The sequence below is a fragment of the Arachis ipaensis genome, chromosome B10, assembly GCF_059453495.1.
Source record: "Arachis ipaensis isolate K30076 ecotype BB chromosome B10, ASM5945349v1, whole genome shotgun sequence".
In the NCBI taxonomy this organism is placed as follows: domain Eukaryota; kingdom Viridiplantae; phylum Streptophyta; class Magnoliopsida; order Fabales; family Fabaceae; genus Arachis; species Arachis ipaensis.
Window position 1 is genome coordinate 43,868,483 of NC_142435.1, and position 13,039 is coordinate 43,881,521.

Below are 13,039 nucleotides of genomic sequence, written 5' to 3' on the forward strand. Positions count from 1 at the left end.
TGTGTTCTTCTCTATAATTGCAATCTTTACTTTGTTTCATTCTATATGTCCATTATTTAGTATATTCATGCTTACATATTGGTCCATGGCAGAAGTTAACCAATTAAGAGATTTCAAATAAGAGAATAACGTTGCATGTATAGCTCTTAACCAGCTAAGATCCGCCTCACCAATTTAAAAAGAATTGTCACAAATTTTAGAAATAAAAATACTGGGAGTATGAGTCCAAGGTCGTCTCCCAACGAGTTGCAGGAAAGAGTGCTAATTCATTAATCAGAAAATTCCCAGAAAGTTTGAGTTTTGATAATGAGTAATTAAAATAATTGTGAATTAAAGCAATAAAAGTAAACTAAGAATAAATATTGATATTCCAAATAAAAGGCCTTGATTGGGGGAATAATTAAGTGGAAGTCCTATCCTTGTTGGAATCTTCTCAAGTGTAGTGTAAAGAGGTTGTTGTTCTCACTTGGTTAACCCTTACTGAATAAAGGAAAGTATAGTGATTGAACTAACTTTTACCCACAAATCCTAGTCCTCTCCCTTGGGAAGGTCCAGCGTTAGCAGATACAGAATTATCCAACAACGTCCAATTTAACTAGGCACTTGAGCATTCCAACTCAAGTGTCTCCTCTTAATCAACCCCATGTCAAGTAGAGGTTCTACTCCATTGACATGAAATTAATAATCATAAAAATATAAGAAGACATAATTAAATAAAATCAAATAGAGAATTAAAATTAATTAAAAATAAAAATAATTTTATATATTAATAAACTCAAAATGTAACATACTTATTTGAATAGAGTCAATAATCAACTGAAAAGAGTAAAGAATAAGGAAACAAACTAAAGTAGCATCTTCACGGAGGTAATGGCTCTTCAACATCCACAATCCAAAGCAAAAGCATAAACTATCAATGTAACACTAATCTAGATTCAGATCTAAAACTAAAGTAATCCTAATGTGATGAATCTGAATGTGTGTGGATGCTTGTTGAGTCTCTGCATGTTCCTTCGCTTTATTCTGTGTTTCTGGACCAAAAATTAGGTTAAAACGCGGCCCAAAATCGCCCCCAGCGTATTCTGTTATTTTTGCAGATCGCGCAGGTTACGCATACGCGTCGTCCACATGTTCGTGTCGTTCAACGATTTTCCTTGTCACGCGTTTGTGTCGTCCACGCGTTCGCGTCATTCGTGCAGACTTCAATCCACGCGTTTGCGTCAGGCACGCGTTTGCGTTGCTACGATTTCTTCTTTTCGCGTGCTCGCGTGGGCCATGCGCTCGCGTTATTGTTCGTTGGTCATCTCCTTGGTTTCTTGTGTTCCTTCCATTTTTGCAAGCTTCCTTTTCGTTCTCTAAGCCATTCCTGCCCTATGAAGCCTGAAACACTTAACGCACAGATCACAGCATCGAATGGTATAAAGGAGAATTAAAATACATAATTAAAAGGTCTCCAAGAAGCAAGTTTTCAACCATAGAACAATTTTGGGAAGGAATTGTAAATACATGCTAATCATATGAATAAGTGGATAAAGACTTGACAAAAACACTCAATTAAACACAATATAAATCATAAAATAATGGTTTATCAACCTCCCCACACTTAAACATTAGCATTTCCTCATGCTTAGTTGATGGAGATAAAATAAATGAAAAGGGAAATGCAAAACTCATGAAATGCAATGCAACCTATATATATGAATGCAACTATATGATTTTTGTCTACTTGGTTAAAATAAATAAGCTCTTCAAGACAAACATAAATTTAATTTTCACTAACTCAATTTATATAGTAAAAACAGGTAACATTGTAAGAAGACAGCTCATGAAAGCAGGGAACATAGAATTAAGCACTGAACCCTCACTGATGGTGTATGTGCACTCTAGTCTCTCAAGTGTATAGGGTAATCACTCTACTCTTCTCTAATCATGCTTTCTAAATTTTGTTCTTCACCTAACCAATCAATAATATTTAATGTACCAATGCAAACATCATGAGGTCTTTTCAAGGTTGTAATGGGGCTAAGGTAAGAGTAAGGGTGTATATATATATGGCTAAGTGAGCTATAAATTGAATCTTTAATTAACCTAAGATTTCACCTGACATATATACACTCTATATAACTCTAGAATCATGCCTAGCTACCCAAAAATTTTCCACTTTTGCATTACATACTCATGCATCAACTTTCTTTTCATTTTTATCACATATGCATTGATCTTTGAACTTAGCTTAACTTAGAATTGGGGTAATTTTGTCCCTTTATTTATTTATTTATTGAATATTATATATATATATATATATATTAACATGAAAATAAACATAGCTTATCAATGCACATGGATTTTTAAAAATTTTTTACAGTTTCACAAGAGTAGGTACCCAAATTCCCATTATTTTATCATGACACATTCCCTTATTAACCCTTGTTCCAACAATTCTCCCATACTTAATTAACACACAATTTCTATCTTAAGCTAACCAAAGATTCAATTGGGATATTTAATTATTTTTCCGCTTAGGGCTAGTAATGTGATAAAATATAGAACAGGTGGGATAAAAATGCTCAAAATGGCTAACAAAGGTGATTTAAAGGGTAGGCTTATTTGGGATAAGTGAGCTAAAATCAAACAATGGCCTCAATCATATGCATGCATATAACACATTAAACATTGGACATATAGGATAAAACAAAATAAAGATTACAATCATAGAGAAGTAAACACACAGGAATAAAATATTCATGGTTAAATAATGTAACCATGTAAATAAGCTCGAATCTCACAAGTTGTGTGTTCTTAGCTTTTTTAAACTATGTTCCAAATACAACTTCAAACAAATTTAACACAAAAGTTTTTATTTAAGTTAGTGAAATTTTTCGAAAATAGGGTCTTAGAAGAAACTTATTATCTTCAATCAAGTAGAACATGCATGCAAATAACCTATTTCTATGCAATCTATCCTATTCTAGACAAAAGGAAAAATTAACTAGATATCCTATTTTATTGGTGTTTAGGGAAGAGAATTTACCTCCGAAAGTCAGGTACTGACCGACCTCCCCACACTTAAGGCTTTGCACCGTCTTCGGTGCCATCTGTCAGGAACATAGGGGGGCTGGTAGCAGTATCTCCACCATCGAGACCGTCATGGCTCCCTGTGCTGGTAAATGAAGTGGAGTCCGGGGTGTCTGGATCTTTGTCAGGTCTGTAGTTTCCCATAAGTAGCTCCTTAAGGTATGTGAATCGGCGCTGGTTACGGTGCTCTCTTAGCTTTACTTTGTGTTCCTGCCGATCCAACCTTTCAAGTATTTGAGGGAGTAGTTAGTTTATTGTAGGTGCTTGTAGTGTGGAAGAAGAGGGGGTGTCTTCTGCTAGTTCTGTGCTCCGGTTGATAGTGGCTGATGGAGGTCTGATATATTTCCCGTTAGGGACGTGCTGATCATCCCGTGGAAGCATGGCTTTGGTGTCCCCAGCTCTATAGGAGACTCCGGCTGCTGAGACAAGATCTGAAACTAAGGCGAGAAAAGGTAAGTTTCTCGCAATTTGTACGTGTCCCATAGCACCCTGAATGTGTCTTGGTAAGTTTAGAGGCTGGTCTGTAAAGATACACCAGAGTAAAACAGCCATGTCTACCGTGAAGGAGGACTCATGAGTGCTCGAAAAGACGTAATGGGACATAATATGTGCCCATACTCGAGCCTCCAAGGTAAGTGCTGAAGCCAATATACCCTTAGGTCGGGAACGATGGTATCTGTAGATCCATCTGCTGCCAGGTTGTGCGATAACTCTGAGAACGGCGTCCCAATCAAATTGGTATGTCTGGCGCTTGAGTGAGGCTTCTTGGAATACGTCCAATCCTTCTGGAGCAGGGGGGAAGGTCTAAAGCTTGTAGAATGACCTCTTCAGTTATGGGGACTTGCTTCTGACGGACATAGACAAACTGCATGGTTGGCATGTGAAAGTTGGAGTAGAATTCTACTACCCACAATAGATTAACCTGCCGTGGCTGTCTCCGTAGGAACTCCCATTGTCATCGCTCAATGCGGGGCTCAACAAAGTCAGCAATGTGGGTTGGGAGGAAAAGAAGGTGCTCATTGTTATAGTTCCTTGCTGCCAGGATGGGGAACATCTGCTCACAGTAACGATTAGAAAACCGCGCAGTGTCCTTTGCTGGAAATGCTTTTTCTTTTTCATCGACCTTGATGATCCTCTTGATTCGTTTTGTTGAGGGTTTCACCGCTGTTAAGATGGCTCTGCCACTAATGCTCTTTTTGTTCCTCTCCTTGCCTTTCTTGGTGGCCATCCTGAAAAAGGAAAGAGGTAAGTACATGTAAAGCTAAGGGTTCGAGCAAGGGAGTGAACATTATGGTTGATAATCAATGCACGGTAAAGAGGGATGTCGTTAACACATGGTCTAGACTACATGTGAAAAGTTCATCAAAGGTAATATAGCAAGTGCATGTGATGGCAATTGAATGCGAGATGTTTATTGGCATGCCGGCAAAGGCATGAGTAGTATAGATCAAGCATTCAATGTCCAAGTTAGATTACCAAGTCTCTCAAACTAGCAATTTGTTTGTATTGACAATTATTTTTAATTAATAAAATATAAAAGGGGTTTTGTGAAAAACAGGCATTAAAGTAGTAGAGTAAAATAAAAAATAATGTGTAATACCATACGGGCGTTTTCACAAACACTTGGCATGCATGGTGAATATGTTATTGAAAGTAGTAAATTGATCATGCAAGCAATCCCTTATAAAAAGTAATATATAATTGTCAAAAAATTCCACAATATCTCACAAGCAAAATATAAAAGAGAATAATCACCTAATTAAATTGTTAACACCAATTAAAGGAATAAAAAGAAAGAAAAGAAAATATAGATAATGAAAGTAAAAAGAAAAAGAAAACATAGATAAAAATAATAAAGGAAAAGTAAAAAAAAAAAGTAAAGAAAGAAAGAAAAGAACCTTGATAATGGATGTGAAAAATAAGGAAGGAGAAGGTAAAAAAATGAGAATGAGTAGAGAAGGAGGAAGGGGGAAGAAAGAAATAATAAGGGAAAAGAGAAAATAAGGATTTGGGGAAGAAAAGATAAGATATTTTGGCTGATGTGGATAATCTGTGCGCCACATGTGACGCGGACATGTGGGTCATGCGGTCGCGTGGTGTTTGGTTCTTGTCAAGTGACGCGGACGCGTGGGTCACGCGGTCGCGTGACTTGATTTGTGCGAATGGCGCGAGAGTAGCTGCACGTTCGCGTAACTCTCTGTTTCAAACCCATTTTGCCAAATTTTAGGGTGACGCGATCGCGTGATTGACGCGATCGCGTGAATGGCCATATTTGGAGGACGATGCGGCCACGTGGCGCACGCGGTCGCGTGATGGGACTGGTGCTTCCAGCATCATTCCAGCCCAGCTTTACCATAACTTGCTGCCATACACCTCTTCTACGTCGATTTTTAGGGTCACGCGTTCGCGTGGTTGATGCGGATGTGTGGGAGGCTCTTTTGCAAAATCATGCGGACGCGTCATTGACGCGATCGCGTGGGCATGGTTATGCCTAAGGCACGCCTCCAGCCACGCTTTCGCGTGACTTTCTGTTCAACTTTCTTTTCTTTATAACGCACCTGCGACGCAGACGTGTCAGCGACGCTTATGCGTCGCGTGCATTTTTTTTTAAGATATGCAGAATGCTAATGCAAACTATATGCAGGGATGATGAGAAGAGTCATTAACATCATAAAATAAAATAAAGTAAAAATAAAGCTAAGACTGAAATGGAACGATCATACCATGGTGGTTTGTCTCCCACCTAACACTTTGCTTTTACGTCCTTAAGTTGGACGCTCTTCAGGCTCATTCTGCTACTATTGGTGGGTCTTCCAAGAGGAAAACCTCTAGTTCTTTGTTATCCTTCATCTTCTCACCATGATAAAGCTTCAGGCGGTGTCCATTGACCTTCAGAAATTTGGAGCTAGTAGGATGACGCAGGTGAAAAACTCCGTATGGTTCTGCCTTTTCTACTCTGTAGGGGCCTTCCCATCTTGATCTCAGTTTACCTGGCATAAGCCTCAGTCTGGAGTTATAAAGAAGAACTAACTCCCTGGTCTGAATTCTTTCCTTTTTATATGCTTGTCATAGACAACCTTCATCTTTTCTTTGTATCTCCTGGAGTTGTCATATGCTTCTAGGCGAAGATTCTCCAGTTCTGCTAGTTGTAGTTTTCTTTCAGCACCAGCTTTTTCAAGATTCATGTTGTACTCTCTCACAGCCCAGAAAGCCTTGTGTTCCACCTCTACTGGAAGGTGGCAAGCCTTTCTGTATACTAAGCGGAAGGGGCTCATCCCAATGGGTGTCTTGTACGCTGTTCTATATGCCCAGAGTGCATCTTGTAGCCTGGCACTCCAGTCCTTCCTATGAGGTTTTACTATCTTCTCTAGAATACATTTAATCTCTCTGTTAGAGACTTCTGCTTGCCCATTGGTTTGGGGATGGTAAGCTGTTGCTACTTTGTGAACTATCCCATGCTTCTTCAATAGTCCTGTTAGTCTCCTGTTACAAAAGTGGGTGCCTTGATCGCTCACGATTGCTCGTGGTGATCCAAAGCGACAGATAATATGGTTTCTAACAAAGGAAACAACAGTGTTAGCATCATCATTGCGGGTAGGAATTGCTTCCACCCATTTAGAAATATAATCTACAGCTAACAATATATAAAGGTAACCATTAGAATTTGGAAATGGACCCATGAAGTCAATGCCCCAAACATAAAAAATTTCACAGAAAAGCATAATCTGTTGAGGCATTTCATCCTTCTTGGATATATTACCAAACCTTTGGCATGGGAACAAGATTTACAAAATTCAGCAGCGTCTTTAAAAAGAGTAGGCCACCAGAATCCACAGTCTAGAATTTTTCTAGCTGTTCTCTGAGGGCCAAAATGTCCTCCACTCTCAGATGAGTGGCAAGCCTTTAAAATGGACTAGAATTCTGATTGAGGCACACACTGTCTAATTACCTGATCAGCACCACACCTCCATAAATATGGATCATCCCATATAAAATATTTTGACTCGCTTTTCAGCTTGTCTCTTTGATGCTTAGTAAAATTTGGAGGAAAAGTATGGCTAACTAAATAATTAGCTATAGGTGCATACCAAGGAACTACTTCAGATACTGCATGTAAGCTATCAAATGGGAAATTATCATTTATAGGAGTGGAGTCATCCTTAATGTGCTCAAGGCGACTCAGGTGGTCTGCCACTAAATTCTGGTTACCACTCCTATCTTTAATTTCTAAATCAAATTCTTGCAGCAGCAGTATCCAACGTATTAGCCTTGGTTTGGATTCCTTTTTAGCTAATAAATATTTTAGAGCTGCATGGTCTGAGTACACTACTACCTTAGTACCAAGTAAATAGGCTTGGAATTTATCCAGAGCAAAAACAATAGCTAGAAGCTCTTTTTCAGTAGTAGTGTAATTAGATTGAGCAGCATCTAAAGTTTTAGATGCATAAGCGGTTACAAAAGGATCCTTACTTTTGTGATGAGCCAGCGCCGCTCCTACTGCATGGTTGGAAGCATCACACATGATTTCAAATGGCTAGCTCTAGTCTGGTCCTCTCACAATTGGAGCTTGAGTCAGGGCGATCTTCAGCTTATCAAATGCTTGCATACAGCTCTCACTGAACTCGAACTCAATATCTTTCTGCAGCAATCTGGATAAAGGCAATGCTACCTTACTGAAGTCGTTAATAAATCTCCTGTAAAAACCTGCATGGCCAAGGAACGAACGGACTTCCCTCATGGAGGAGGGGTAAGGTAAACTAGAAATAACATCCACCTTTGCTGGATCTACGGAAATGCCAGTATTAGACACAACATGTCCTAGTACAATTCCTTGTTTTGCCATAAAGTGACATTTTTCAAAATTCAATACAAGGTTTGTACTGACACATCTATCTAACACTCTAGATAAACTATCCAAGCAAAGGCTAAATGAATCACCATATACGCTAAAATCATCCATAAAAACCTCCATACAGTTCTCAATAAGATCTGAAAAGATACTCATCATGCATCTTTGGAAAGTAGCAGGTGCATTACACAAGCCAAAAGGCATTCTTTTATAAGCATACGTTCCAAAGGAGCATGTAAAAGTGGTCTTCTCCTGATCTTCAGGAGCTATATGAATTTGAAAGTATCCTGTATAGCCATCTAAAAAACAATAATGAGATTTACCTGACAGGCGATCAAGCATTTGATCAATGAATGGCAAGGGGTAATGATCCTTGCGAGTGGCTTGGTTGAGACGCCTATAGTCAATGCAAACTCTCCATGAATTCTGCACTCTAGTTGCCAGGAGCTCTCCATGCTCATTTCTTACTGTTGTGACTCCAGACTTCTTTGGCACCACTTGTACTGGACTGACCCACTCACTATCTGAGATGGGGTAAATGATATCTGCTTCAAGTAGTCTGGTCACTTCCTTCTTGACAACTTCTAAGATGGTGGGATTCAATCTTCTTTGAGGCTGACGGACAGGCTTTGCTCCCTCTTCTAAGAATATTCTATGCTCACAAATTTGGGGACTGATGCCTACTATATCCGCCAAGCTCCATCCAATTGCTTTCTTATGTTTTCTCAGCACACTGAGTAGCTGTTCTTCTTATTGAGAAGTAAGTTCCTGTGGAATAATAACGGGAAACTTCTGCTTGTCCTCAAGGTAAGCATACTTGAGGTGTGGAGGAAGGGGCTTTAATTCTAATTTCTGCTCATAGCTAGGCTCTGGATCATCCGGGGATGGTGATAATGGTAAAGTATTCTCATTATTTTCAGAAAGTGTCCCCACACTTAGACCTTGCTCCATGTACTTCTCTTCTAATTCTTCCTGGTGAACTTCAGCTACAGTTTCATCAATAATGTCATACTGGAAGATAGAATGATCTTCCGGAGGATGCTTCATAACTTCATTTAAACTAAAACTCACTGTTCTGCCATCTATCTCAAAGGAGTAAGTTCCTGAGAATGCATCCAGCTTGAACTTTGTGTATTTAGGTACCTGTTGAATAACATCAAAAAGGGGAATAGTTACCTCGACCTTTTTGAATATTTCTACCATTTTGGGATCAAGTTCCATCTGCTTTCTAGGCTTCCTTGCAAGTTGTGGAAAGGGGATAGGATGGGCACGATTTACAGCTTCTGTATCCCTTGGTGCTTCATTATGTGGTTGAGCTTCCTCTTCTTCAACTATGTCTTGTACTTCCTCTTCCTCTTCAGCATCTTCCATTTCCACCACATCCTCTGCTGACACGTGTTCTGGTGGACTTGGCTCCTCATGGTTCCTCTCCTGTAACGTGGTTTCAGACCTCAAAGTGATGGCATTGATGCCACCTTTTTGATTAGGCAGTGGTTGTGAAGGAATTCCACTGGAGCTTGAAGGTTGATGTGTGGAATTAAGTGATGAATCCATTCGGGAGACGAGAGCTTGTAAAGTGGCAGTCAAGTCATTCAGACTAGAGTTCAGCTGCCCCTGCATGTCCTGCTGTCCTTGCGCAAGAGAACGGAGTATCTTGTCATTTGATGAGGAGTTAGAATAAGTGACCTGAGGAACTTGTTGTTGGTTGTGCTGGGTTCCTTGTGATTGTCTTAGGTGAGGTGCTCTGTAAGGTTGGTTCTGATTCTGCTGTCTGTTGTTGTTATTATTATTCCACCTCTGGTTTCCATTATTGTCTCTGTCTCCTCTGTTATAGTTGTCCCTCCAGCCAGGGTTGGAATTATCTTTCCAGCCTTGATTGGAGTTGTCCTGCCATCCATGGTTATAGTTGCCACCTTGGTTGTAGTTGCCACCATGTTGATTGTATCCTTGATTCGGACAGTCATAGAAGTTGTGAGTGGCTGCCACAGTGTTGTCTTCCTGTTGGAGTTGTGGACATTCATCAGTATAATGACTATAATCAGCACAGATCCCGCATACTCTTTGTGGGACCAACTGTTGGCTTTGCTGTGGTGGGAGAGGCAGAGCTTGTTATGCTTGTTGTTGATTCAGTTGCATTTGTTTTAGTAGGTTGGTCATTTCACATATACTCTGTGTGAGAGCAGTAGTTTCAATGCTAGAAGAAACTTTGGCAATAGCCTTGGGATGGTTGCGCCTCTGTCTGTGATTCCTAGTGGACTCAGCTAAGTCGCTGATCAGCTGCCATGCTTCATCTGTGATTTTGTACTTTTTGAAAGAACCATTACTAGCACCTTCCAGTGTAGTCTTATCCTGGGGGTTCATGCCTTGAGTGAAGTAGCTGATCAATACTAGTCTATCAATCATGTGATGGGACATGCGTCCAGGAGATTGTTGAAGCACTCCCAATATTCGTAAAGAGTCTCGGATTCGCCTTGAACAATCATTGAAATCTCTTTCCTCAATCTATCAGTAACTTCAGCTGGAAAGTATTTTTCCAAAAATTCTCTTCTAAGTGTATCCCAGTTAGTAACAGTCGCTTCCGGTTGAGTGTAGTACCATTCCCTTGCCTTTCCCTCAAGAGAAAACGGGAAAGCGGTTAACAGAATAGAAGCTTCATCTGTACCATGACGCCTAACAGTAGAACAGGCTATCTGGAAATCCATAAGGTGCTTAATAGGCTCTTGAGCAGGTAAGCCATGAAACTTGGACATCAAGTTGATTAGTGCAGTCTTTAGTTCAAAATCTACAGCCAAAGTTGGGTGATGCACTTGATACGGTTGCAGTGTGAAGTCTGGGACTCCTGCCTCCTGGAGGGTAATTCTCCTAGGTGCTGCCATGTTACCTGCACGTGAATGAACTGAATTAGTAGTAAAGGAGCTTGTTTTGCCCTCAGATGGCGGTTCAGATTCGCCCTCAGATGAGACTGGTGAATCGATAATAATCACTTCACCACCCTCAGAGGCTAACCAATGTCGAGCTCACCTAATATGTGAAAGAGTTCTTTCAATTTCAGGATCAAAAGCGGCTAAGCTCGGATCAGGCAATGAACGCGTCATTCAATGAGAAGAATATATCGCTCATGGTAATAAAATAAAATTAAAATATGCAAATAAAAATAAAATATGTACACTAATTAATAATCTAGCACACTATTGCAACTCCCCAGCAATGGCGCCAAAAATTGGTGCGTGGCAGAAGTTAACCAATTAAGAGATTTCAAATAAGACAATAGCGTTGCACGTATAGCTCTTAACCAGCTAAGATCCGCCTCACCAATTTAAAAAGGGTTGTCACAAATTTTAGAAATAAAAATACTGGGAGTATGAGTCCCAGGTCGTCTCCCAACGAGTTGCAGGAAAGAGTGCTAATTTATTAATCAGAAAATTCCCAGAAAGTTTGAGTTTTGATAATGAGTAATTAAAATAATTGTGAATTAAAGCAATAAAAATAAACTAAGAATAATTATTGATATTCCAAATAAAAGGCTTTGACTGGCGAAATAATTAAGTGGAAGTCCTATCCTTATTGGAATCTTCTCAAGTGTAGTGTAAAGAGGTTGTTGTTCTCACTTGGTTAATCCTTACTGAATAAAGAAAAGTATAGTGATTGAACTAACTCTTACCCGCAAATCCTAGTCTTCTCCCTTGGGAAGGTCCAGCGTTAGCAGATACAGAATTAGCCAACAACGTCCAATTTAACTAGGCATTTGAGCATTCCAACTCAAGTGTCTCCTCTTAATCAACCCCCATGTCAAGTAAAGGTTCTACTCTATTGACATGAAATTAATAATCATAAAAATATAAGAAGACATAATTAAATAAAATTAAATAGAGAATTAAAATTAATTAAAAATAAAAATAATTCTATATATTAATAAACTCAAAATGTAACATACTTATTTGAATAGAGTCAATAATCAACTAAAAAGAGTAAAGAATAAGGAAACAAACTAAAGTAGTATCTTCACGGAGGTATTGGCTCTTCAACATCTACAATCCAAAGCAAAAGCATAAACTATCAATGTAACACTAATCTAGATTCAGATCTAAAACTAAAGTAATCCTAATGTGATGAATCTGAATGTGTGTGGATGCTTGTTGAGTCTCTACATGTTCCCTCGCTTTATTCTGTGTTTCTGGGCCAAAAATTAGGTTAAAACGCGGCCCAAAATCACCCCCAGCGTATTCTGTTATTTTTACAGATCGCGCAGGTCACGCGTACGCGTCGTTCACGCGTTCGCGTCATTCGTGCAGACTTCAATCCACGCGTTTGTGTCAGTTACGCGTTCGCGTCGCTGCGATTTCTTCTTTTCGCGCGCTCGCGTGGGCCATGCGCTCGCGTCATTGTTCGCTGGTCATCTCCTTGGTTTCTTGTGTTCCTTCCATTTTTGCAAGCTTCCTTTTCGTTCTCTAAGCCATTCCTGCCTTATGAAGCCTGAAACACTTAACGCACAGATCATGGCATCGAATGGTATAAAGAAGAATTAAAATACATAATTAAAAGGTCTCTAGGAAGCAAGTTTTCAACCATGGAACAATTTTGGGAAGGAATCGTAAATACATGCTGGTATGCAAAATTGTTACTCAGGTTGTGAATTATTGTTCGAAATTGATTCCCTGGAGATGGCACCAAAAACGGATGCACAGAACCATGGTCTAAACATATCTTCACAACTTCGCATAACTAACCAGCAAGTGCATTGGGTCATCCAAGTAATAAACCTTACGTGAGTAAGGGTCGATCCCATGGAGATTGTTGGTATGAAGCAAGCTATGGTCACCTTGTAAATCTCAGTCAGGTGGATATAAAATAGTTATGGAGTTTTCGAAATTAATACAAAAATAAGGATAGAAATACTTATGTAAATCATTGGTGAGAATTTCAGATAAGCGTATGGAGATGCATTCATTCCTCTGAACCTCTGCTTTCCTACTGTCTTCATCCAATCAGTCTTACTCCTTTCTATGGCTGGCTTTGTGTAAGGATGTCACCGGTGCCAATGGCTACTTTCAATCCTCTCGGGAAAATGGTCCAAATGCTCTGTCACAGCACGGCTAATCGTCTGGAGGCATCACC